Here is a 22634-nt window from a genome sequence, read left to right as displayed (position 1 = left end):
TGAATGTAAACAGGATATAAAAAGTCTTGGTACACTCTAGGCTGGTATCAACTTAATATCTCAGGAAATCTACTCACGCATGGGTACAGTATATCAATAATGATTGACAAGCTAATCCCTCTACATGCAATATTTATTAGACAGCATAATCTATCATGTATGATGGACATGAGTACAATATCAGATCTCAAACTGAAGCGGCATAATGGGTGGGACTAATGTAGAAATCTCCTACAAGATCATTGAGTCGCGGAACACTTTCCATGGATTCCACAGGCTTTGAAACTTTGAGTGTGATCTGGTTGCCCAGCTACCAAGTTCCTCCATCAGAAAAACTTGGTCAATCTTTTCAAACCAATTTTTTAGTGAAGGGGGAGAGGTACTAAGCCAGTTAACTGGTATTAATAACCTTGCTGATTGAACGAGCAGGGTGGGTAAGTCAAACTTCGAAGGTTTCCAGTTCTTGGAAGGGAGCCAAAGAAGGACTGAATAAGGTGTCAGTTCTATTGTAGTGCCACATATTTCATTAATTTTTTGCTCAACCTGTTCCCAGAACGTTCGAATCAGGGGGCATTTCCACATGATATGGCTTAGTGTACCTGTCTGGGACCCACACCTCCAACATGTATCATTTTCTGCACAACCCATTCTAAAGAGCTTGTGGGGATCATTGTACCACCTAGTAAGGGTTTTAAAAGAGTGTTCCTGCACCTTTATACACCTGGAGAATCCATGAGATCTCAAGAACATAAGATCAATCTCCTGAGAAGAAAACGATCGATCTAAATCACTTTCCCAAGCTCTTATAAAAGCTGGAGTACTGTTTCCTTTTTTGGGGATCAACCAGTTGTACAGGAGCGACATACTATGTCTAGGAAGGATGTTGTGGGAGGATAACTGCTCAAACCAAGATGGGGTAGGTGTGGTAATAAATTTGGTGCGAAGAGCATGACATATATTATTAAATTCAAACTTTGCCAGGAAGTCTCCTTCTTTAGTATAATTGTAGTCTAGAATAGAGATTTTCTCCTTCTGTTTCAGATCTGATAACAAGTAAATTAAAGACACTTCTCCTAGAGTATCCCAGAATTGTGGAATGTCTGGTAGTTCTGGTTTGATGAGATAAGGTATAAGATTCGCTGGCAAGCTAACAGGGGGATCTAAGAGTGGATGGACTTCGGATTGAAGATTACGCATAGTTAGATACAGTGGAGGAAATAATTATTTGACCCCTCACTGATTTTGTAAGTTTGTCCAATGACAAAGAAATGAAAAGTCTCAGAACAGTATCATTTCAATGGTAGGTTTATTGTAACAGTGGCAGATAGCACATCAAAAGGAAAATCGAAAAAATAACTTTAATTAAAAGATAGCAACTGATTTGCATTTCATTGAGTGAAATAAGTATTTAAACCCTCTAACAAAAAAAGACTTAATACTTGGTGGAAAAACCCTTGTTTGCAAGCACAGAGGTCAAACGTTTCTTGTAATTGATGACCAAGTTTGCGCACATTTTAGGAGGAATGTTGGTCCACTCCTCTTTGCAGATCATCTCTAAATCCCTAAGGTTTCGAGGCTGTCTCTGTGCAACTCTGAGCTTGAGCTCCCTCCATAGGTTTTCGATTGGATTAAGGTCCGGAGACTGACTAGGCCACTCCATGACCTTAATGTGCTTCTTCTTGAGCCACTCCTTTGTTGCCTTTGCTGTATGTTTTGGGTCATTGTCGTGCTGGAACACCCATCCACGACCCATTTTCAGTTTCCTGGCAGAGGGAAGGAGGTTGTCGCTCAGGATTTCACGATACATGGCTCCGTCCATTTTCCCGTTTATGCGAATAAGTTGTCCTGTGCCCTTAGCAGAAAAACACCCCCAAAGCAAAATGTTTCCACCCCCATGCTTGACGGTGGGGACGGTGTTTTGGAGGTCATAGGCAGCATTTTTCTTCCTCCAAACACAGCGAGTTGAGTTAATGCCAAAGAGCTCTATTTTGGTCTCATCAGACCACAGCACCTTCTCCCAGTCACTCTCTGAATCATTCAGGTGTTCATTGGCAAACTTCAGACGGGCCTGCACATGTGCCTTCCTGAGCAGGGGGACCTTGCGAGCCCTGCAGGATTTTAATCCATTGCGGTGTAATGTGTTTCCAATGGTTTTCTTGGTGACTGTGGTCCCTGCTAATTTGAGGTCATTAACTAACTCCTCCCGTGTAGTTCTAGGATGCTTTTTCACCTTTCTCAGAACCATTGACACCCCACGAGGTGAGATCTTGCGTGGAGCCCCAGAGCGAGGTCGATTGATGGTCATTTTGTGCTCCTTCCATTTTCGAACAATCGCACCAACAGTTGTCACCTTCTCTCCCAGCTTCTTGCTAATGGTTTTGTAGCCCATTCCAGCCTTGTGCAGGTCTACAATTTTGTCTCTGACATCCTTGGACAGCTCTTTGGTCTTTCCCATGTTGGAGAGTTTGGAGTCTGCTTGATTGATTGATTCTGTGGACAGGTGTCTTTTATACAGGTGACTAGTTAAGACAGGTGTCCTTAATGAGGGTGACTAATTGAGTAGAAGTGTCTAACCACTCTGTGGGAGCCAGAACTCTTAATGGTTGGTAGGGGTTCAAATACTTATTTCACTCAATGAAATGCAAATCAGTTGCTATCTTTTATTTAAAGTTATTTTTTCGATTTTCCTTTTGATGTGCTATCTGCCACTGTTACAATAAACCTACCATTGAAATGATACTGTTCTGAGACTTTTCATTTCTTTGTCATTGGACAAACTTACAAAATCAGTGAGGGGTCAAATAATTATTTCCGCCACTGTATATACCTTTAGATAAGCCTATGGGAGTGTTGATAGGGGTAGTGATGCCCCATAGCCCTGCCTGTTGTTTACTTGACATAAGGTCCAGTTCTATATCTGCTCCAATTGTTCGGTATTTAGGTATACATACTTGTAACCAGCGTTTCAGCTGAATCGCTTTGTAATAGTAATGTATATCTGGCAAACCCATTCCTCCATTTAAACGAGTTCTGATTAGTTTATCATTGGCTACCCTAGGTTTTTTGTCCCTCCAAAGAAATGAGGCAAATATTTGTCTGACTTTTTTAAAGTACGAGTTAGGGACATGGATGGGAACCATTTGTAGAAGGTAAGTTAGTTTTGGAACAATATATGTCTGCAGAACATTCTTTCGTCCGATCCAAGAAACCCAAGGTAGTGTTAATGATTGGAGTTGAGTTTGTATCTTTTTCAGTAGGGGCAGATAATTCAGTCTGAATAGGTTAGAGGGGTCTTTTGTGAGTTCAATTCCTAAGTAGGTGAGGGAGTTATCGTTCCATTTAAAGGGAAAGGAAGTTTTGAGATAATGGACCGTTTGGGAAGGCAAAGCTACGCCCATAGCTACCGATTTCGAATAGTTTATTTTGAAGTTAGAGACGGTGCCAAAAGTGGAGAAGAGATCTAATATATGGGGAAGTGCTTGTTTAGGATTCGATATTAGCAACATTAAATCATCCGCGAAGGCTGCGCTATTATGTTCGGTTTTGTTCAGCAACAGGCCACTGATGTTTGGGTTGTCCCTAAATGCCTGAAGTAGCGTTTCCATCACAATTATAAACAGGGAAGGTGACAAGGGACAGCAGTGTCTGGTGCCGTTGGTAATGGGAAAAGGCTTGGATAGGGTACCGTTAATCCTAACTTTGGCACTAGGGTTAGGATAAAGTGACATTATAGCTTTTATGAACGGGTCGGGGATCCCAAATCTATGTAAAGTCCATTGAGTATATAGCCAGCTTACCCAGTCGAACGCTTTTTCCGCTTCTGTGCTTAGTAATACCAGGGGTTTAGAGTTTTTCTTGGCCCAATAAATAGCATTGATAAGTCAACAAGACTGAGAGTTTCCTTCTCTCCCTTTCACGAAGCCTGCTTGCTCTTTATTAATAATTCAAGGTATTATGGAACTAAGCCTAGAAGCTAGAATTTTTGCCCAGATTTTTACATCTATGTTGAGCAAGGATATGGGTCTATAATTACCGCAATCGCGAGTGTCCTTGCTTCCTTCGGGATTATGGTAATTATGGCTTCTAATGATTGTTTCTGGAGGGTCTCACCTGCAGATAACGCATGGCACCATTTAGCTAGTTGTGGGGATAATATGTTTAAAAACTTTTTATAATAACCTATTGGTAGTCCATCTGGTCCTGGGGCTTTACCCAAGGGCATACTTTTAATAATTTTCTGTACTTCGATTTCTGTTATCGGGTGTAACAATGAGGAGCAATCCTCTTGGCTAATTTTAGGAAGATTTAAAGTCTCCAAAAAGTTATCAATCTGTTTTGCTCTCACCGAATCAGGTAACATATTTGGGGTTTTGTCGTTCCCATTATCTAGATTATATAAGGCACCATAAAAGGAGCAAGATTCCTTTGCTATAGCTTCGGTGGACGAGACTGTTTTTTCCCTCCTTAGTTTTGATTGAAGTGACAAATTGGGCATCTTTTCTCTGCTTAATCAGATGTGTCATATACTTGTTCCCTTTGTCACCATGAATGTATTGTTTAAACTTTGTATATTGATAGGCCTTTGCACATTTAATATTGCGTAGTTCTTTCAGTTGTCTCCTTAAAAAGCAAGTTCCTCAGATGCAGCAGATCTCCTAGATTGTTTCTGAATAGATTCAATCACAGAGATTTGGTGGATAAGAGAATCAAGCTTTTTCTGTCTCTCCTTTTTAATTTTGGAGCCTAGCGCAATGAATTCTCCGCGGATAAAAGCTTTGTGGGCCTCCCAAATAATGGGTTGGGGCGTGTCCTGTAGTTTATTTTCTTGGAAGTAGTAGGATAGTTTAAGGGCAATATCTCCAATATGTTTATCAGAATCTAACAGCGTTTCGTTTAATCTCCAGACCCATTCTCTTGCTGGGAGATTGGAGAAATTTATGGAGCAAGTGACTGGGGCATGATCGGAGATTGTAATAGGACCTATGGATGATTTTTTCAACATAGCCAAGTGGGGGTTAGAGAGGAAAATATAGTCCAGCCTTTGATAAAACTGGTGGACAGCTGAATAAAAGGAATAGTCTTTTATCGTGGTATTAAGCGTCCTCCAAGTGTCTGTTAGATGCATATCCTGTAACAGTTTATGTATTCCCCCCAGTGTTTTCTGGGATTTAGTAGAGCTACCTAGTGACGAATCTAGTTGGGGATTAAGAGAAACATTCAGATCGCCTCCAATTATTTTAATCCCTTCTGCAAAGTCATTGAATCTAGAAAGGGTTTTCTTAAGCCAGCTATGTTGTCTGGTATTAGGTGCATATAAACATGCAAGAGTTATTACCAAGTGACCAATTTTTCCTTTCACAAATAGGAATCTGCCTTCAGGGTCTTGCTGAGCAACTGTCAATGCAAACGGTACATTTTTGCTAATTGCTATGCTAACGCCCCTAGAGGCAGATCCATATGTGCTATGAAACCATTGCGAGTATCTCATCTTAGGCAATTGAGGAATTTTATTTGATTTAAAATGAGTCTCCTGGAGAAAGCATATGTTGCTCCTGTTTTTCTTCAGAAGAGTGAGAACTTGGGATCTTTTCTGGGGTGTATTGCAGCCTCTGACTTTAAATGTAGTTATGTGTAGGTCTGTCATGGGAAGTATGGTAAGAAATGCTGTTTAGTAATCTGAGTAGACATGTAGAGGGGGGAAACCCATGGTGAAACCAGCAGGCTAGATCTATACTGGTTAGAGGAGTTGAGAGTATGGCTATTGAATGAAGTGAGCACGTAACCTGGCAATAAGCTGAGTACAATTAAAAGGGGGTTTAAAAAACCAAAAACAAATAAGGTAAATGAACTGGGTATATGAAAAGATAGGCGTAGTGGGTGATTACTATTGAAAAGGTGCCACCGTTGTAAGCCGTGGCATACCATATAGGGACCGAGATGTATCCTAACCCGGATCATCATAACCCACATTACTAATAAATGGAAAATCACCTTATTAAAGCAAATTCAAACCTGAATTATTAAAGCAATCAATTAAGGTAGCTAAAGGAATGCACATCTAAAGAATCTTAAACATGTCTTATAACAAAAGACTCCTTATAGAAGGAGCCATACGTCTATAAGTACAAAACAGTATGATGAAAACCTAAGAATATAGCAGAAATAACCTGTGGCGCTGTTGGAAGAAAAATCGCCTCGGCTGCAGGCGGTACTGCGATAGTTCTCCATAGGTCCATGCTATAGAGACTCTGGAAACAGCTCGTCACAAGTTCGGATGGAATCAGGTAAGGTCTCTCCTCCCCTGCATCTTTCTGTTGTTGGGCGATTTTTGCTTGGAATGTATGGACCAAGCCTCTTGAATGAGTAGTTGAGGAAGTTTAGGAACCAAAATATCCACTGCAAGCCAGCTATCCATCTTGATGGGAGAAACATCTAAGATCTTCCCGGCCTGGGGTAAGTCCTGTGGAGAACGAATAACGCAGCGTCGACCATTCTTGGCAAAGGTAACCCCGAACTTATACAATAGGTTGTGATTCCTTAAATGATCGGTTAGGGGTTTTAAGATCCTGAGTTTCACTAAGGTGGATGAAGCAATGTCCTGAAATAGCGAGATTGAAGAATCCCCGATTCTCAGGTCTGAGTTCTTGCGGGCAGCTTGTAAAATGGCTGCTGTATCCCTGAAACTTAGCAGACCACAAATCACATCTCTGGGGGCTTCGCCCTCTTTAGGTACGGGGCGCAGTGAGCGATGGATTCTTTCAATAGTAATTCCTGCAGCTCTATTATCTCCCAGCAATTTAGCGAATAAAGACTTGGTAACTGCTTCTAATTCGTCTGGGGTAATCGATTCATCTAACCCCTTCAGTCTTATATTCTTACGTCTGCTCCTGTTCTCTTGGTCCTCAATCATGAGGAAAGCATTATTTAGAGAGGAGACTTGCGCTTCCATAGCGGTTATTAAATCGGCACTGTGGGACGCAGCATGTTCTTGTCGGGTCTCTAATTGTTCGACTCGATTTCCCAGGGCGCGCATATCATGTCTGAGGTCACGTACCTCCTGAAGCAGAGGAGCTAGAGCTTGGGATAATGTCTCTTTGAAGAAGGCTTTGGTGAGTGTGTCGCTGTCCTTCTGTACTGGTTCCTCTTCAGGGGTATCCATATAATCAGCCTCTCCTTCCTCCTGATCTGATTCCCGCTCTGCTTCCTTTTCAATGCGGCGGGCCGCCATCTTAGCTGCACGGGCAGGGGACAGTGCCGACTTCTTGCTGAAGAACCTGTCCATGTCTCCCTGATTTTTCTTAGATCTTGGAGTGTCAGGGGCATCTCTACCGATTTTGCCCATTTCGTATCCGATTGGGGTGTGCAAAAGCTGTGTAATGTGGGTTAGATGGGAGAGAGCTCCTGCTCAAGCCTCCGTCTTGTTCAGCGGTTAGGCTCCGCCCCCCCAGATCTCTTCTTAAGGCGTCTATCTAGACGTACAGCAAGGGACATAGCTGCCTCCAATGACACAGGATTTTCATGAAAGGCCAACGCGTCTTGCAGTCTCTCAGAGAGACCCTGCCAGAATTGGCTACGGAGAGCAGGATCGTTCCACTCAGTATCGGTAGCCCATCTCCTAAATTCAGAGCAATAGGTCTCCGCGGAACGTTCTCCCTGCCGCAAACTCCGTAACTTGGTTTTGGCCTGAGAGATCCGATCCGGGTCATCGTAGATGAGACCCAAGGCTGTGAAGAGTTCATCTACTGACCGGAGGGACGGTGATCCGGACAGCAGAGAAAAAGCCCAAGATTGGGCGTCCTCTTTAAGCAATGAAATAATCATACCCACATGTTGACACTTATCCCCAGAAGAGTATGGACGCAGCTTAAAGTATAATTTACATGACTCCCTGAACCATATGAAATTGTCACTACCCCCCGGAAAACCTGTGCGGGAGATCCACCTTCGGTTCAGGACAGGCCTGGGACCCACCACCGGAAACAGCAGCCTGTGGACTCTGAATCTGCAAGACAGTTGCGCGGAGGTCTGCTACCTCCAAAGTCAGATTCTGCATCTGTTCGACCAGTGCAGACATAGTATCCATAGCTGCACAGATCAGAACAAAAATGGCGGTATTGGCTTGGGATAATGTCATGGATGTAGTAGGGGAGAACACCAAAAGACAATCAAGAAAGAAGGGGAAAGACACTAGGCCTCACCACTAGGGAAGGAAAAGGGTCACCATAAAACCCTGCTCCTGGCCCTAACTCCTATCCGTATGGGCACCTCTCGATGGTAGAGATACCCATACACGGGAACCTAGAAAACCCTGGTGACCCTCAGATGCCCTAAAGATAATGACAGGGCAGAGGCCACCTATTCCTTCCCTGGTGAAGGAACAAGCGTCTCACTGAGGCCTAGTAAACAACCGGGGGGGGGGAATACAAAACACGACAAGCAGAACACTTAACTTCGGAGGATGAAGGATGAACAGGACTTTAACATGAACCACACTCCAGCTCTTCCAAGACCAAATGAAGCTATCCCAAGCAAGGAGTGATGGGAAAAGTCAGACTAAATAGGGCAAGGTAAAGGTCACATGATCTGCACCTGAACAGTAGGTGTGGACATACCAGCAACACTCAGACAAAGTGAAACCAAAAGAGGCTGTCAGATCACTAATGCGTAGATAATCTTCAGACCTTCTGAGACCTGTCACAGATGTGACACCTGGTGACGCGACAGCTAAGGATTAGCAACAGGATGCAATACTCTGTTTCTTCTTGTAACTGCCGTGTGCTGGGGGATATTAGCAATGGGCTGATTGCTCAGCTGCTCTATTACTGTGTGCTAGTGTTTCTGACTAATGGAGCTCTGAGTAATGGACCTATCAGGTTCTGATCCAGGGACTTGGTGCCCTATTTAAACCTGTTCCTGGCCATACACCAGTGTCAGTGATAGTCTCTGACTCACTAGCTCTGTTCCTGGTTCCTTGTTTCTGTGCTTATTGGGTTGCTCGTTCCTCTGACTCTTCTGACCACTTTCTGTATCTCGTTTGGTACTCCATAGCTTGTCTGGTTCTGACCCATCTATGTACGACTCTGGTATTTTGTTTGTCTGTCTTGTTTGTTAGTGCATCTCTGCACTTAAATAGCGTAGGGACTGTCAAACTGTTGCGGTCTAGCTATATAGGGCTTCTACTCCAAGTAGGTAGGGACAGCGGGCTGGGTTCTAGCCTAAGGACTCACTGTCCATGTTTGTCCCCACCTACTAACTGAGTCTGTCATGTAAATTTCACTAATATAGCTACCAGCAATGGGCATCAGAACATTGCAAAAACATTATAACCATACCTTTATGTCATCTGGATGTGTTTTCATGTCCAGAAAAAGCACTTTTATTCCTATGAAAAAGAGCTTCCAAGTTCCCATTGGGCAGCCTTTCCTTTTGAAAGTGACTAAGTCCGCCACATTTCCCCGCTGTCTGCTATTACCCTAACTGCCCAAGTCTGCCGCCCCCGACATCACAGTGATGCAGGGGAAGAAGCCTTGGGTGGGTGGGGAGAAGGCCTTTCTAGAAACACACTGATATTGATGCACTGAAATGTGCTGAACAGGAGCAAAATTGCAACTAGTTTGTAAAAATAAAATAAAAAATGCAACTACACAGAATATCCAGCAAAACGTATGCTGCTGGAGGTACTGTGCATATGCCTATAAAACACTAACTATTGAATGGTGAGGTTTTATGAATAAAGATAAAAAGGCTAGCTACTCATGCACAGTATAAACATATCTTTTTGGAGGCTCTGCAAGATATTTGTGATTGCAGTGCATTACATGAACAGCTCTTGATGCCCTCACTGTAAGGTAAACACACAGGACAATGCCCCTATGTTCTCCTTCTCTACTGATAAAACCCTGACATTTCTACCTATTAGTTCAATCTACCAAACTAAGTATGTCCCTATACTTTCCCTGCAATACCCTAAGATGGCTGCTTGAGTTTGTAATTGGGGTCTGCCGAGTCAGACAGACTCATGTGACACAAGTTCCCAATGGCCTCTGTGCTCCAGACATACCACAGAGCCTGATGGGACAATATCTCTCCAGCCACATGATAGGCTGTCTGCAAAGCCCGCCAGCCAGGGCTTCTCCCAGTCATGTGATCTGTCTTCCCCATCCTCCCCGCTCTATTTCTCCTGCATTTTAACAGTAAAATGGCAATCACTGTTTTGGCAATTCCTAAAAAGCAAATTGCCTAAACTACGGATTTGTTTGGCAGAAGAATTTTTGTGAAATTTATATAGAATCTGAATAATTTACAATCAATTTCATCTTCACTACTTTTATCCCTTTTACAAAAAAAACTTCTATGGAGAATGATACAAATATGGATTCCTCTATATGATATTCATATTAAACACCTGGAGGAAAGGAAACTAGCAAAATGGCACCTTCCAAAATATGACTGATCTACCCAACATACAGATGTAGCCAATGTTAACTTGACTTAAAGTATAACTGTCATATTTTTTTTATTTTTTGGGAGTATTGGATTGTGGTGATTAATATCTCCTTGGTGGCCCTATTTAAACTTTTCACTGTGTATTCAATTCCTGCTTTTACCTCTGCTTAAAATAGGGTTGCTAGGCATGTCCGTCTATGTGTTGAAGGACGGAGGACGCAGAAGCACGCAGCCTGCAAGGTCACATTACTGACAGCCAGGGACTGTAAGTAAATGATTAAAGCCAGGTCCTCCCGGGCAGCTGATAACAGTGCCTGGGCTGTGTGCACTTCTCCCTGTCCCTGCGCTTGGCAGATGCTCCCTCACTCAGCAGAGCAGGAGAATGCAGAGTTGGAGCAGTGCAGACCAGGGAAGGGAGATCTGCCGTCTGCTCAGTGTATAAATGACAGCAACATGTGGTAAGAGGACCCCTTTGTGCTGCAGGAGATTAACCCTTTAGGGGGAGGGCTCTGGTTACTGACACTTTTGGGGGGCTATTGTTACTGGCTAGTGAGGGCAGGCGGGATTAGCCTCAGGGTGAGGACAGTGGCGGCCATCTTAACTGAATAGTGAAATTGCAGTTTTATGCAGACTGGTTGCTAAGGGCAGAATCTTATTAAATATGGGGTAAGTCAGTCTAATAGTAACGGATTCTGGAATATCATGTTATTAGTAACTACATATATGAAAATTGAAATTAGGGTCTAAATGTGACAGTTATCCTTTAAGGAGATGTACTTCACCATTGGTGATGAGTGGCCATCCATCAATTAAGGTTCCACGATTAGAGTTGAGCGAACACCTAGATGTTCGGGTTCGAGAAGTTCAGCCGAACTTCCCAGAAATGTTCGGGTTCGGGATCCGAACCCGACCCGAACTTCGTCCCGAACCCGAACCCCATTGAAGTCAATGGGGACCCGAACTTTTCGGCACTAAAAAGGCTGTAAAACAGCCCAGGAAAGAGCTAGGGGGCTGAAAAAGGCAGCAACATGTAGGTAAATCCCCTGCAAACAAATGCGGATAGGGAAATGAATAAAAATAAAAATAAAATAAATAAAAATTAACCAATATCAATTGGAGAGAGGTCCCATAGCAGAGAATCTGGCTTCACGTCACCCACCACTGTAACAGTCCATTGTCATATATTTAGGCCCAGGCACCCAGGCAGAGGAGAGAGGTCCCGTAACAGAGAATCTGGCTTCATGTCAGCAGAGAATCAGTCTGCATGTCATAGCAGAGAATCAGGCTTCACGTCAGCCACCACTGTTACAGTCAATTGTCATATATTTAGGCCCAGGCACCCAGGCAGAGGAGAGAGGTCCCGTAACAGAGAATCTGGCTTCATGTCAGCAGAGAATCAGTCTGCATGTCATAGCAGAGAATCAGGCTTCACGTCAGCCACCACTGTAACAGTCCATTGTCATATATTTAGGCCCAGGCACCCAGGCAGAGGAGAGAGGTCCCGTAACAGAGAATCTGGCTTCATGTCAGCAGAGAATCAGTTTGCATGTCATAGCAGAGAATCAGGCTTCACGTCAGCCACCACTGTAACAGTTCATTGTCATATATTTAGGCCCAGGCACCCAGGCAGAGGAGAGAGGTCCCGTAACAGAGAATCTGGCTTCATGTCAGCAGAGAATCAGTTTGCATGTCATAGCAGAGAATCAGGCTTCATGTCAGCCACCACTGTAACAGTCCATTGTCAGATATTTAGGCCCAGCACCCAGGCAGAGGAGAGAGGTCCCGTAACAGAGAATCTGGCTTCATGTCAGCAGAGAATCAGTCTGTATGTCATAGCAGAGAATCAGGCTTCACGTCACCCAACATTGGAACAGTCCATTGGCATATATTTAGGCCCCGGCACCCAGACAGAGGAGAGGTTCATTCAACTTTGGGTTGCCTCGCAATATAATGGTAAAATGAAAATAAAAATAGGATTGAATGAGGAAGTGCCCTGGAGTCCAATAATATATGGTTAAGGGGAGGTAGTTAATGTCTAATCTGCACAAGGGATGGACAGGTCCTGTGGGATCCATGCCTGGTTCATTTTTATGAACGTCAGCTTGTCCACATTGGCTGTAGACAGGCGGCTGCGTTTGTCTGTAATGACACCCCCTGCCGTGCTGAATACACGTTCAGACAAAACGCTGGCCGCCGGGCAGGCCAGCACCTCCAAGGCATAAAAGGCTAGCTCCGGCCACGTGGACAATTTAGAGACCCAGAAGTTGAATGGGGCCCTAACCATCAGTCAGTACATGGAGGGGTGTGCAAACGTACTGTTCCACCATGTTAGTGAAATGTTGCCTCCTGCTAACACGTTGCGTATCAGGTGGTGGTGCAGTTAGCTGTGGCGTTTTGACAAAACTTTTCCACATCTCTGCCATGCTAACCCTGCCCTCAGAGGAGCTGGCCGTGACACAGCTGCCTTGGCGACCTCTTGCTCCTCCTCTGCCTTGGCCTTGGGCTTCCACTTGTTCCCCTGTGACATTTGGGAATGCTCTTAGTAGCGCGTCTACCAACGTGCGCTTGTACTCGCGCATCTTCCTATCACGCTCCAGTGCAGGAAGTAAGGTGGGCACATTGTCTTTGTACCGTGGATCCAGCAGGGTGGCAACCCAGTAGTCCGCACACGTTAAAATGTGGGCAACTCTGCTGTCGTTGCGCAGGCACTGCAGCATGTAGTCGCTCATGTGTGCCAGGCTGCCCAGGGGTAAGGACAAGCTGTCCTCTGTGGGAGGCGTATCGTCATCGTCCTGCGTTTCCCCCCAGCCACGCACCATTGATGGGCCCGAGCTGCGTTGGGTGCCACCCCGCTGTGACCATGCTTCATCCTCATCCTCCTCCACCTCCTCCTCATCCTCGTCCTCCTCGTCCTCCAGTAGTGGGCCCTGGCTGGCCACATTTGTACCTGGCCTCTGCTGTTGCAAAAAACCTCCCTCTGAGTCACTTCGAAGAGACTGGCCTGAAAGTGATAAAAATGACCCCTCTTCCTCCTCCTCCTCCTCCTGGGCCACCTCCTCTTCCATCATCGCCCTAAGTGTTTTCTCAAGGAGACATAGAAGTGGTATTGTAACGCTGATAACGGCGTCATCGCCACTGGCCATGTTGGTGGAGTACTCGAAACAGCGCAACAGGGCACACAGGTCTCGCATGGAGGCCCAGTCATTGGTGGTGAAGTGGTGCTGTTCCGCAGTGCGACTGACCCGTGCGTGCTGCAGCTGAAACTCCACTATGGCCTGCTGCTGCTCGCACAGTCTGTCCAGCATGTGCAAGGTGGAGTTCCACCTGGTGGGCACGTCGCATATGAGGCGGTGAGCGGGAAGGCCGAAGTTACGCTGTAGCGCAGACAGGCGAGCAGCGGCAGGATGTGAACGCCGGAAGCGCGAACAGACGGCCCGCACATGTCGGGGTAGTTGTGAATGAACTTCTGCACCACCAAATTCAGCACATGCGCCAAGCAAGGGATGTGCGTCAAACCGGCTAGTCCCAGAGCTGCAACGAGATTTCGCCCATTATCGCACACCACCAGGCCGGGCTTGAGGCTCACCGGCAGCAACCACTCGTCGGTCTGTTGTTCTATACCCCGCCACAACTCCTGTGCGGTGTGGTGCCTGTCCCCCAAACATATGAGTTTCAGAATGGCCTGCTGACGTTTACCCCGGGCTGTGCTGAAGTTGGTGGTGAAGGTGTGTGGCTGACTGGATGAGCAGGTGGAAGAAGAGGAGGAGTAATCTGAGTAGGAGGAGGTGGCAACAGGAGGCAAAGAATGTTGCCCTGCGATCCTTGGCGGCGGAAGGACGTGCGCCAAACAGCTCTCCGCCTGGGGCCCAGCTGCCACTACATTTACCCAGTGTGCAGTTAGGGAGATATAGCGTCCTGGCCGTGCTTACTGGTCCACGTATCTGTGGTTAGGTGGACCTTGCCACAGAAAGGCGTTGCGCAGTGCACACTTGATTTTATCGGATACTTGGTTGTGCAGGGAAGGCACGGCTCTCTTGGAGAAGTAGTGGCGGCTGGGAACAACATACTGTGGGACAGCAAGCGACATGAGCTCTTTGAAGCTGTCTGTGTCAACCAGCCTAAATGACAGCATTTCATAGGCCAGTAGTTTAGAAATGCTGGCATTCAGGGCCAGGGATCGAGGGTGGCTAGGTGGGAATTTACGCTTTCTCTCAAATGTTTGTGAGATGGAGAGCTGAACGCTGCCGTGTGACATGGTTGAGATGCTTGGTGACGGAGGTGGTGGTGTTGGTGGTACATCCCCTGTTTGCTGGGCGGCAGGTGCCAACGTTCCTCCAGAGGCGGAGGAAGAGGCCGAGGCGGCAGCAGCAGAAGAGGCCGAGGCGGCAGCAGCAGAAGAGGTAGCAGGGGGAGCCTGAGTGACTTCCTTGTTTTTAAGGTGTTTACTCCACTGCAGTTCATGCTTTGCATGCAGGTGCCTGGTCATGCAGGTTGTGCTAAGGTTCAGAACGTTAATGCCTCGCTTCAGGCTCTGATGGCACAGCGTGCAAACCACTCGGGTCTTGTCGTCAGCACATTGTTTGAAGAAGTGCCATGCCAGGGAACTCCTTGAAGCTGCCTTTGGGGTGCTCGGTCCCAGATGGCGGCGGTCAGTAGCAGGCGGAGTCTCTTGGCGGCGGGTGTTCTGCTTTTGCCCACTGCTCCCTCTTTTGCTACGCTGTTGGCTCGGTCTCACCACTGCCTCTTCCTCCGAACTGTGAAAGTCAGTGGCACGACCTTCATTCCATGTGGGGTCTAGGACCTCATCGTCCCCTGCATCGTCTTCCACCCAGTCTTGATCCCTGACCTCCTGTTCAGTCTGCACACTGCAGAAAGACGCAGCAGTTGGCACCTGTGTTTCGTCATCATCAGAGACATGCTGAGGTGGTATTCCCATGTCCTCATCATCAGGAAACATAAGTGGTTGTGCGTCAGTGCATTCTATGTCTTCCACCGCTGGGGAAGGGCTGGGTGGATGCCCTTGGGAAACCCTGCCAGCGGAGTCTTCAAACAGCATAAGAGACTGCTGCATAACTTGAGGCTCAGACAGTTTCCCTGGTATGCATGGGGGTGATGTGACAGACTGATGGGGCTTGGTTTTCAGGCGCCATCTGTGCGCTTTCTGCAGAAGACTGGGTGGGAGATAATGTGAACGTGCTGGATCCACTGTCGGCCACCCAATTGACTAATGCCTGTACCTGCTCAGGCCCTACCATCCTTAGAACGGCATTGGGCCCCACCAAATATCGCTGTAAATTATGGCGGCTACTGGGACCTGAGGTAGTTGGTACACTAGGACGTGTGGATGTGGCAGAACGGCCACGTCCTCTCCCAGCACCAGAGGGTCCACTAACACCACCACGACCATGTCCGCGTCCGCGTCCTTTACTAGATGTTTTCCTCATTGTTATCGTTCACCACAACAACAAAAATATTATTTGGCCGAATGTATTGAATTCAAATTCAGGCCATTTTTTAAAGACACCTAACAGTATCTGGCTATCTATTTAGGTACCGTATTACACTAATACAGGCACAGCAGTAACCACAGATTTAGCTGACTATAAATTTGAGGCCTATTATTTAGGCGCTGGGTGACAGGTATACGTTTACAGACAGAATTAGACTCGGATATGCACAGTAGCGTGTGTGTGAAGTTATTGAGAATGACCCTATGTGCACCTTGAATCTTATATACCCTTTTAGGGATATATTTAATGTAGGTCTGATACAGCAGAAACCACTAAATTAGGAAATTGCAAAATTGGGAATGGTATTTCAACCCAGAACAAAAACTGTGCTTTGACGGACACTAAATAATTTGACCAGCCACAGCAGTACAGCAATAATGACAGATTTGGATGAATATAAATTTGATGCCTATTATTTAGGCGCTGGGTGACAGGTATACGTTTACAGTCAGAATTAGACTGGGATATGGCCAAAAAATAACCACACTATTGATGGTTAAATGCACTTGGTGTGACAGCTTGACCCTGATGTAGGATATAGCCAAAAAACAACCACACTATTGAGGGTTAAATGCACTTGGTGTGACAGCTTGACCCTGATGTAGGATATAGCCAAAAAACAACCACACTATTGAGGGTTAAATGCACTTGGTGACAGCTTGCCCCTGATGTAGTATATGGCCAAAAAATAACCACACTATTGAGTGTTAAATGCACTTGGTGGCAGCTTGTGCTGGCACACCACAAGACACAAAATGGCCGCCGATCACCCCAGAAAAAAGTGAATGAAAAACGCTCTGGGCAGCCTAAAAACAGTGAGCAATTGAATAGCAGCAGTTCAATCATCCACAGCTGCAGATCGATCTCTGAATGAAGTCTTTTGGAGGAGTTAATCACTGCCTAATCTCGCCCTAACGTCGCAGCTGCAACCTCTCCCTACGCTAATCAGAGCAGAGTGACGTGCGGCGCTACGTGACTCCAGCTTAAATAGAGGCTGGGTCACATGCTGCACTGGCCAATCACAGCCATGCCAATAGTAGGCATGGCTGTGACGGCCTCTTGGGGCAAGTTGTATGACGCTTGTTGATTGGCTGCTTTGCAGACTTTCAAAAAGCGCCAAGAAAGCGACGAACACCGAACCCGAACCCGGACTTTTACGAAAATGTCCGGGTTCGGGTCCGTGTCACGGACACCCCAAAATTCGGTACGAACCCGAACTATACAGTTCGGGTTCGCTCATCCCTACCCACGATGTGTAAACTACCACTGGAGGGCGGTCCCATTATGTGTGAAACCATCACTGGCTGGAAAGGGTCATGTGATTTTTTGATACCCCCATTGGTGGGAATGGACCATGTGAGGTATGTTACGTAGGACATTAATGAATCAAGGAGGGTGGTTCTATGCAAATTGACTTAGTATTGGTTAGGTACTGGCCTTATGGTGGAGGAAAGCGTTAACTATGAGCAGTGGCGTCGCCAGGTGGGGCCAGAGGGGGCCACAGCCCCCCCTACATCATGCTGTGCGCCCCCATGTGCCCCCCCAACTAAAATGCACCCCCCCCCCAAGTGAGCCGCCGCCGTGCAGGGGAGGGAGAGGCGTGTCCCTTCCCCTTGCTCTGATAGGCTGCAGGCACTAGGCCGGCAGCCTATCAGAGGCCGGCACAGGCACTGAGGTAAGTATAAGTGTTATTTTTTTTTTTTTTTTACAATAGTGATACTGGGGGGGGGGGGACTTACTTAATAATGGCACATGATGGGGGGGACTTACTTAATAATGGCACATGATGGGGGGGACTTACTTAATAATGGCACATGATGGGGGGACTTACTTAATAATGGCACATGATGGGCGGGACTTATGGCACATGATGGGGGGGACTTACTTAATAATGGCACATGATGGGGGGACTTACTTAATAATGGCACATGATGGGGGGGACTTACTTAATAATGGCACATGATGGGGGGGACTTACTTAATAATGGCACATGATGGGGGGGACTTACTTAATACTGGCACATGATGGGGGGGCCTTAATACTGGCACATGATGGGGGGGCCTTAATACTGGCACATGATGGGGGGCCTTAACACTGGCACATGATGGGGGGGCCTTAATACTGGCACATGATGGGGGGGCTTAATACTGGCACATGATGGGGGGGACCTAATACTGGCACATGATGGGGGGACCTAATACTGGCACATGACGGGGGGCTTAATACTGGCACATGATGGGGGGCTTAATACTGGCACATGATGGGGGGCTTATTACTGGCACGTAATGGGGGGCTTATTACTGGCACGTAATGGGGGGTCTTATTACTGGCACGTAATGAGGGCCTTATTACTGGCACGTAATGGGGGTCTTATTACTGGCACGTAATGGGGGTCTTATTACTGGCACGTAATGGGGGTCTTATTACTGGCACGTAATGGGGGGCTTATTACTGGCATGTAATGGGGGGCTTATTACTGGCACATTATTGGTGGGCACTATAGGGGCATCTACTGAGGCAACACAAAGAAGGGGTGTTTTATATGGGGGGCTCTGTATAGTAGCATTTTATACTGGGACACATTATGGTGGGTACTATGGGGAAGGGGGGAGAGGAGTACTATGGAGTCATCTACGGGGGCACTAAGAAGGGGTAATTTATACTTGCAAAATTATGGGGGACACTGAGGGCATCTACTGGGGCATTTTATACTGGTACATTATGGGGGGCACTAGGAGGAAGGGGGAGAGGAGCACTATGGGGGCATTTACTGGGGGCACTATATAGGGGTATTTTATACTGGCACATTATGGGGGACATTAGCTCAACTGGGGGCATAAGGGGGCATAAGTTTTTGCATTGTCACATTATAAGGAGAATTATTTCTACTAGGGGGCATAATGGTGGGCTTTATTACTCCCCCATGGTATGACCCCCTAGTAGCAGCACCAGCCTCTCCCTGCTCTGCTATCCCTCTGCCCCTTCTCCAAATCCTTATTATGAAATATTTCTCATTAGGATTAAACACAACATCAGCTCCGCCGAGCCCCCGGCCAAAGTGTGGAAGTGGCGTCCGAGATCCCCAAGGGCCAAGCCAAGTAACTGTAAGTGTTCTTGTGAAATATGTTTATGTTATAGACATATAGCCTACACTGTGCCCCACAATATACAATATACCGCTTCACTGTGCCCCACAATATAAAGTATACCTCTACACTGTGCCACACAGTATACCTCTACACTGTGCCACACAGTATACCTCTACACTGTGCCACACAGTATACCTCTACACTGTGCCACACAGTATACCTCTACATTGTGCCACACAGTATACCTCTACACTGTGCCACACAGTATACCTCTACACTGTGCCACACAGTATACCTCTACACTGTGCCACACAGTATACCTCTACACTGTGCCCCACGATATACAGTATACCGCTACACTGTGCCACACAATATACACTATACCTCTACACTGTGTAGTCTGTTCTATAAGCACCCTTGTTCTGTGGCGGCGGACAGAAAATAATCTGGAAGTGCCCCTCCCGAGACCAGTCTCTGGATCCGCCACTGGTCTGGACCGCTCACAGGAGTGTACATTTCTTCTAAACTGTAATCCGTATCCTCTGACCTGCAGAAATCGGCACTAGCTCGATAACAACTAACAGGCAGGACCTGTAGGCTGTAGCCTGGCCCTGTTACCGAAGCTAGCTGAGTGGTGTAAGGTTAAGGTACTAGCGGCCGCTGAATCCTGATTTAAAGTTAAAGTTACTGCAGGATATGGATTACAGTTTAGAAATGTCAAATGTACACTCCTGTGAGAGGCGGGGAGGGGGATCTGTGGATGACACTGTTATGGAGGGGGATCTGTGGATGACACTGTTATGGAGGGGGAAATGGGGATGACACATATAGCATAAGATGCTATACACGGTATGTGGCATCCACAGATCCCCCCATAGCAGTGTCATCCACAGATCCCCCTCTCTATAAAAGTGTCATCCACAGACAGCTGGACTTTTCTTCCCTGTTGCGGTTTTAGGTATTGGGTAAAGTATCGCAGCATTTCTAAGCATACTTGTGTAAATGTATCGTTGTTATAGCTGCCCCCCCTACTTTTGTCCTGGCCCCCAGTGTGCCCCCCCAAAATTTGAAAGCTTGAGACGCCACTGACTATGAGAATGTTATGCGATTAGATGCGATCAGTCCAGATATGTTTGCATAGTAACCATGAGAATGATAGTGTTAACTATGAGAATGTCCTGATCATGTCCATGAGAATGGTAGTGGTAATTATGAGAATGGTATGCGATCATGTCAAATTATGCGATCAGAAGTGATCAGTCCAGATATGTCTGTGTACTAACAATGAGAATTTTAGTGTTAACCATGAGAGTGCTATGCGATCGGATGTGATAAATTCGGATGTGATCGCATAGTATTCGATCAGATGCGATTAGTTTGGATTAGTCCAGATATGTTTGTAATTTTTATTTAACTAGTAATCTGGTGACCCCGTGGAGGTCTTTTGTTGCGATATGTATTTTATGAATGTATTTTATGTACCCTATTGAGTTTTATTTTTGTATTGAGCCGTAAGGGCTATGATGATTATAAGGAGGTGTGGTGGCTTATCACCGGCAGGTATATAAAGACCGCCTCTAGGTAGGCGGAGTAGATACCCCTGACAAAGCTTTCTAAAGCGAAATCCGGATCGGGTGAATGATTTGTACATACTGCTTGTTACCATACCCATCTTGTAAGTACAATAAAAGCCTTGCAGTTGGAACTTTTGTGATTGTACTTTACTATCTGCGGCACCTTGTTTTCTCATAAGGTTACCAAGAGAAAGGTGAATCTGTGTGAACTGACCGCTTACCGATGTTCACGAAATTTCTGTGAGATTTGGAAGAGAGGATTTTTCAGCTTTGTCCTGGAGCAGCGCGGTCCATTTATAGAAACAATGTTATCTTGACTGGCTTAACATGTTAATGCAACAAAATGCTATTACAGTGATCTTGTTACAGTGACCCTCCTGGCATGTCCGGAGCCAGGATAATGTTGGAACATATCTTTCTCTTGCAATAGAGCTGAAAATGAATGTTGTCTGATCGGTGCTAATGCCCATCTTGTAGATTTGTACTTTCATGTGAAATTGTCCCTACTCACCAGTCTGGTTGGAGATTTCGCCTTCTGCACAGGGGGCACAGTAGTAGCAGCATTTCTGTTTTCCTTCCAGTAGGACTTTCCAGTATCCATGGAGGCAACTCTCACTACAGATGGAGCGCGGTGTCTGGAAAAGTCATATACACATGTACATATACGTATTTAATGTTTGCCTTTTGAGACATAAAGGTGCTCTCTCTTTTTTAATATATAATCTCCAGATATTGGGACCTGTAGAGGAATCCATACTCATCCAGTCCCTGCTACTCAATTATGGCCCTCTGACATCCAAGCTGTCTGCACTGCACTTCTGGTCCCAGCCAATGACTGATCTCAACAGTGATATGTCCCAAAGTGGCACATCACTGCTGGGTGATGTACTGCTTGGAGATATGTCACCTTTGAGGCCACTCAGTGGAAGCAGAGAAGAAAGTGACCCTGTCCATGCAGGAAGTTGACATATAGAGACCAGAAGTCCAATGAAGAGCCCTGGAGCGAGGGAGTCAGAACCGAGCAATGGGGACTAGATGAGTATAGATTTCTAAGCAGGTCCCAATTTCTGTGAGTTACATAAATACACAACTGACAATACTAGCTAATTCCTCAAGCCGATGTTAAAAGCTGAGAACTTTGCAAATATCTTCCAGTCAGGAACATATCGGAGCCCCTCATGCACCACATCACGGTGTCTCAGCAAGCATGGGGTCCTACCACTAAACTACCTGTGGTGTGTGAACAAGGTCTGAACAGTGCTAAAAACCAACTCACAGCCAGACTCTTAGATGCCTCCATGGTGGTATCACCAATGCACTGTGCTGAGAGTTGGTTTTTAGCACTGTTCAGACAAACACTGCATGTATATGTGCTGGGTAGCAGCCAGATCTCCATTGGATACCATTGTAGTTAATGGGACTGTCAATCTGTTTTCTGCCGGATCAGCCTGCCGGACACTGGTAAAGGAGATGTACAAGAGGCCTTAGACTACAAAATGTACAGTATGCAGCAGGTATTCTGTTTTCAAAGTTCTTGACGTAGTCCTCATGCACAAGACCATATGTGTTTTATGGTCCCCAAACTATGGATCCTCAAAACATGCATACCGGCAGTGTACTGTACATGTCATCATGTTCTTTCTCCCTTTTATAGAAGTGTCCTATCCTTTTCTACATAACGGACAAGTGTAGCACTTTTTTTTACTATTATTATTTCTTTTGCAGGACTGCAGCACTGAAATACAGTGGGTTGTCTACATTTTTTGCAGACTATTGAAATGAATGTGTCTGAATTTCGAACCGCTAAAAATGTGGATTAGATGTGGAAGGAAAATCCGGCGGTGTGCATAAGGCCTTAAATAACAAGGAAACTATGTCTTGCAGATGGAAGCAAAATACAGTAGAAAACATAGAAACATAGAATGTGTCGGCAGATAAGAACCATTTGTCCCATCTAGTCTGCCCAATATACTGAATACTATGGATAGCCCCTGGCCCTATCTTATATGAAGGAT

General features: G+C 45.9%; 1 pseudogene; it reads right to left on the bottom strand.

Annotated features, from left to right (window-relative positions):
- The window catches only part of LOC122935154, a 44725-nt pseudogene extending 22806 nt beyond the window's left edge, over window positions 1-21919 (bottom strand).
- Window positions 21920-22634: the final 715 nt, after the last annotated feature.

Source organism: Bufo gargarizans, chromosome 4, assembly GCF_014858855.1.
Source record: "Bufo gargarizans isolate SCDJY-AF-19 chromosome 4, ASM1485885v1, whole genome shotgun sequence".
Taxonomy (NCBI): Eukaryota; Metazoa; Chordata; class Amphibia; order Anura; family Bufonidae; genus Bufo; species Bufo gargarizans.
This window is presented reverse-complemented; position numbering and strand designations above follow the sequence as displayed.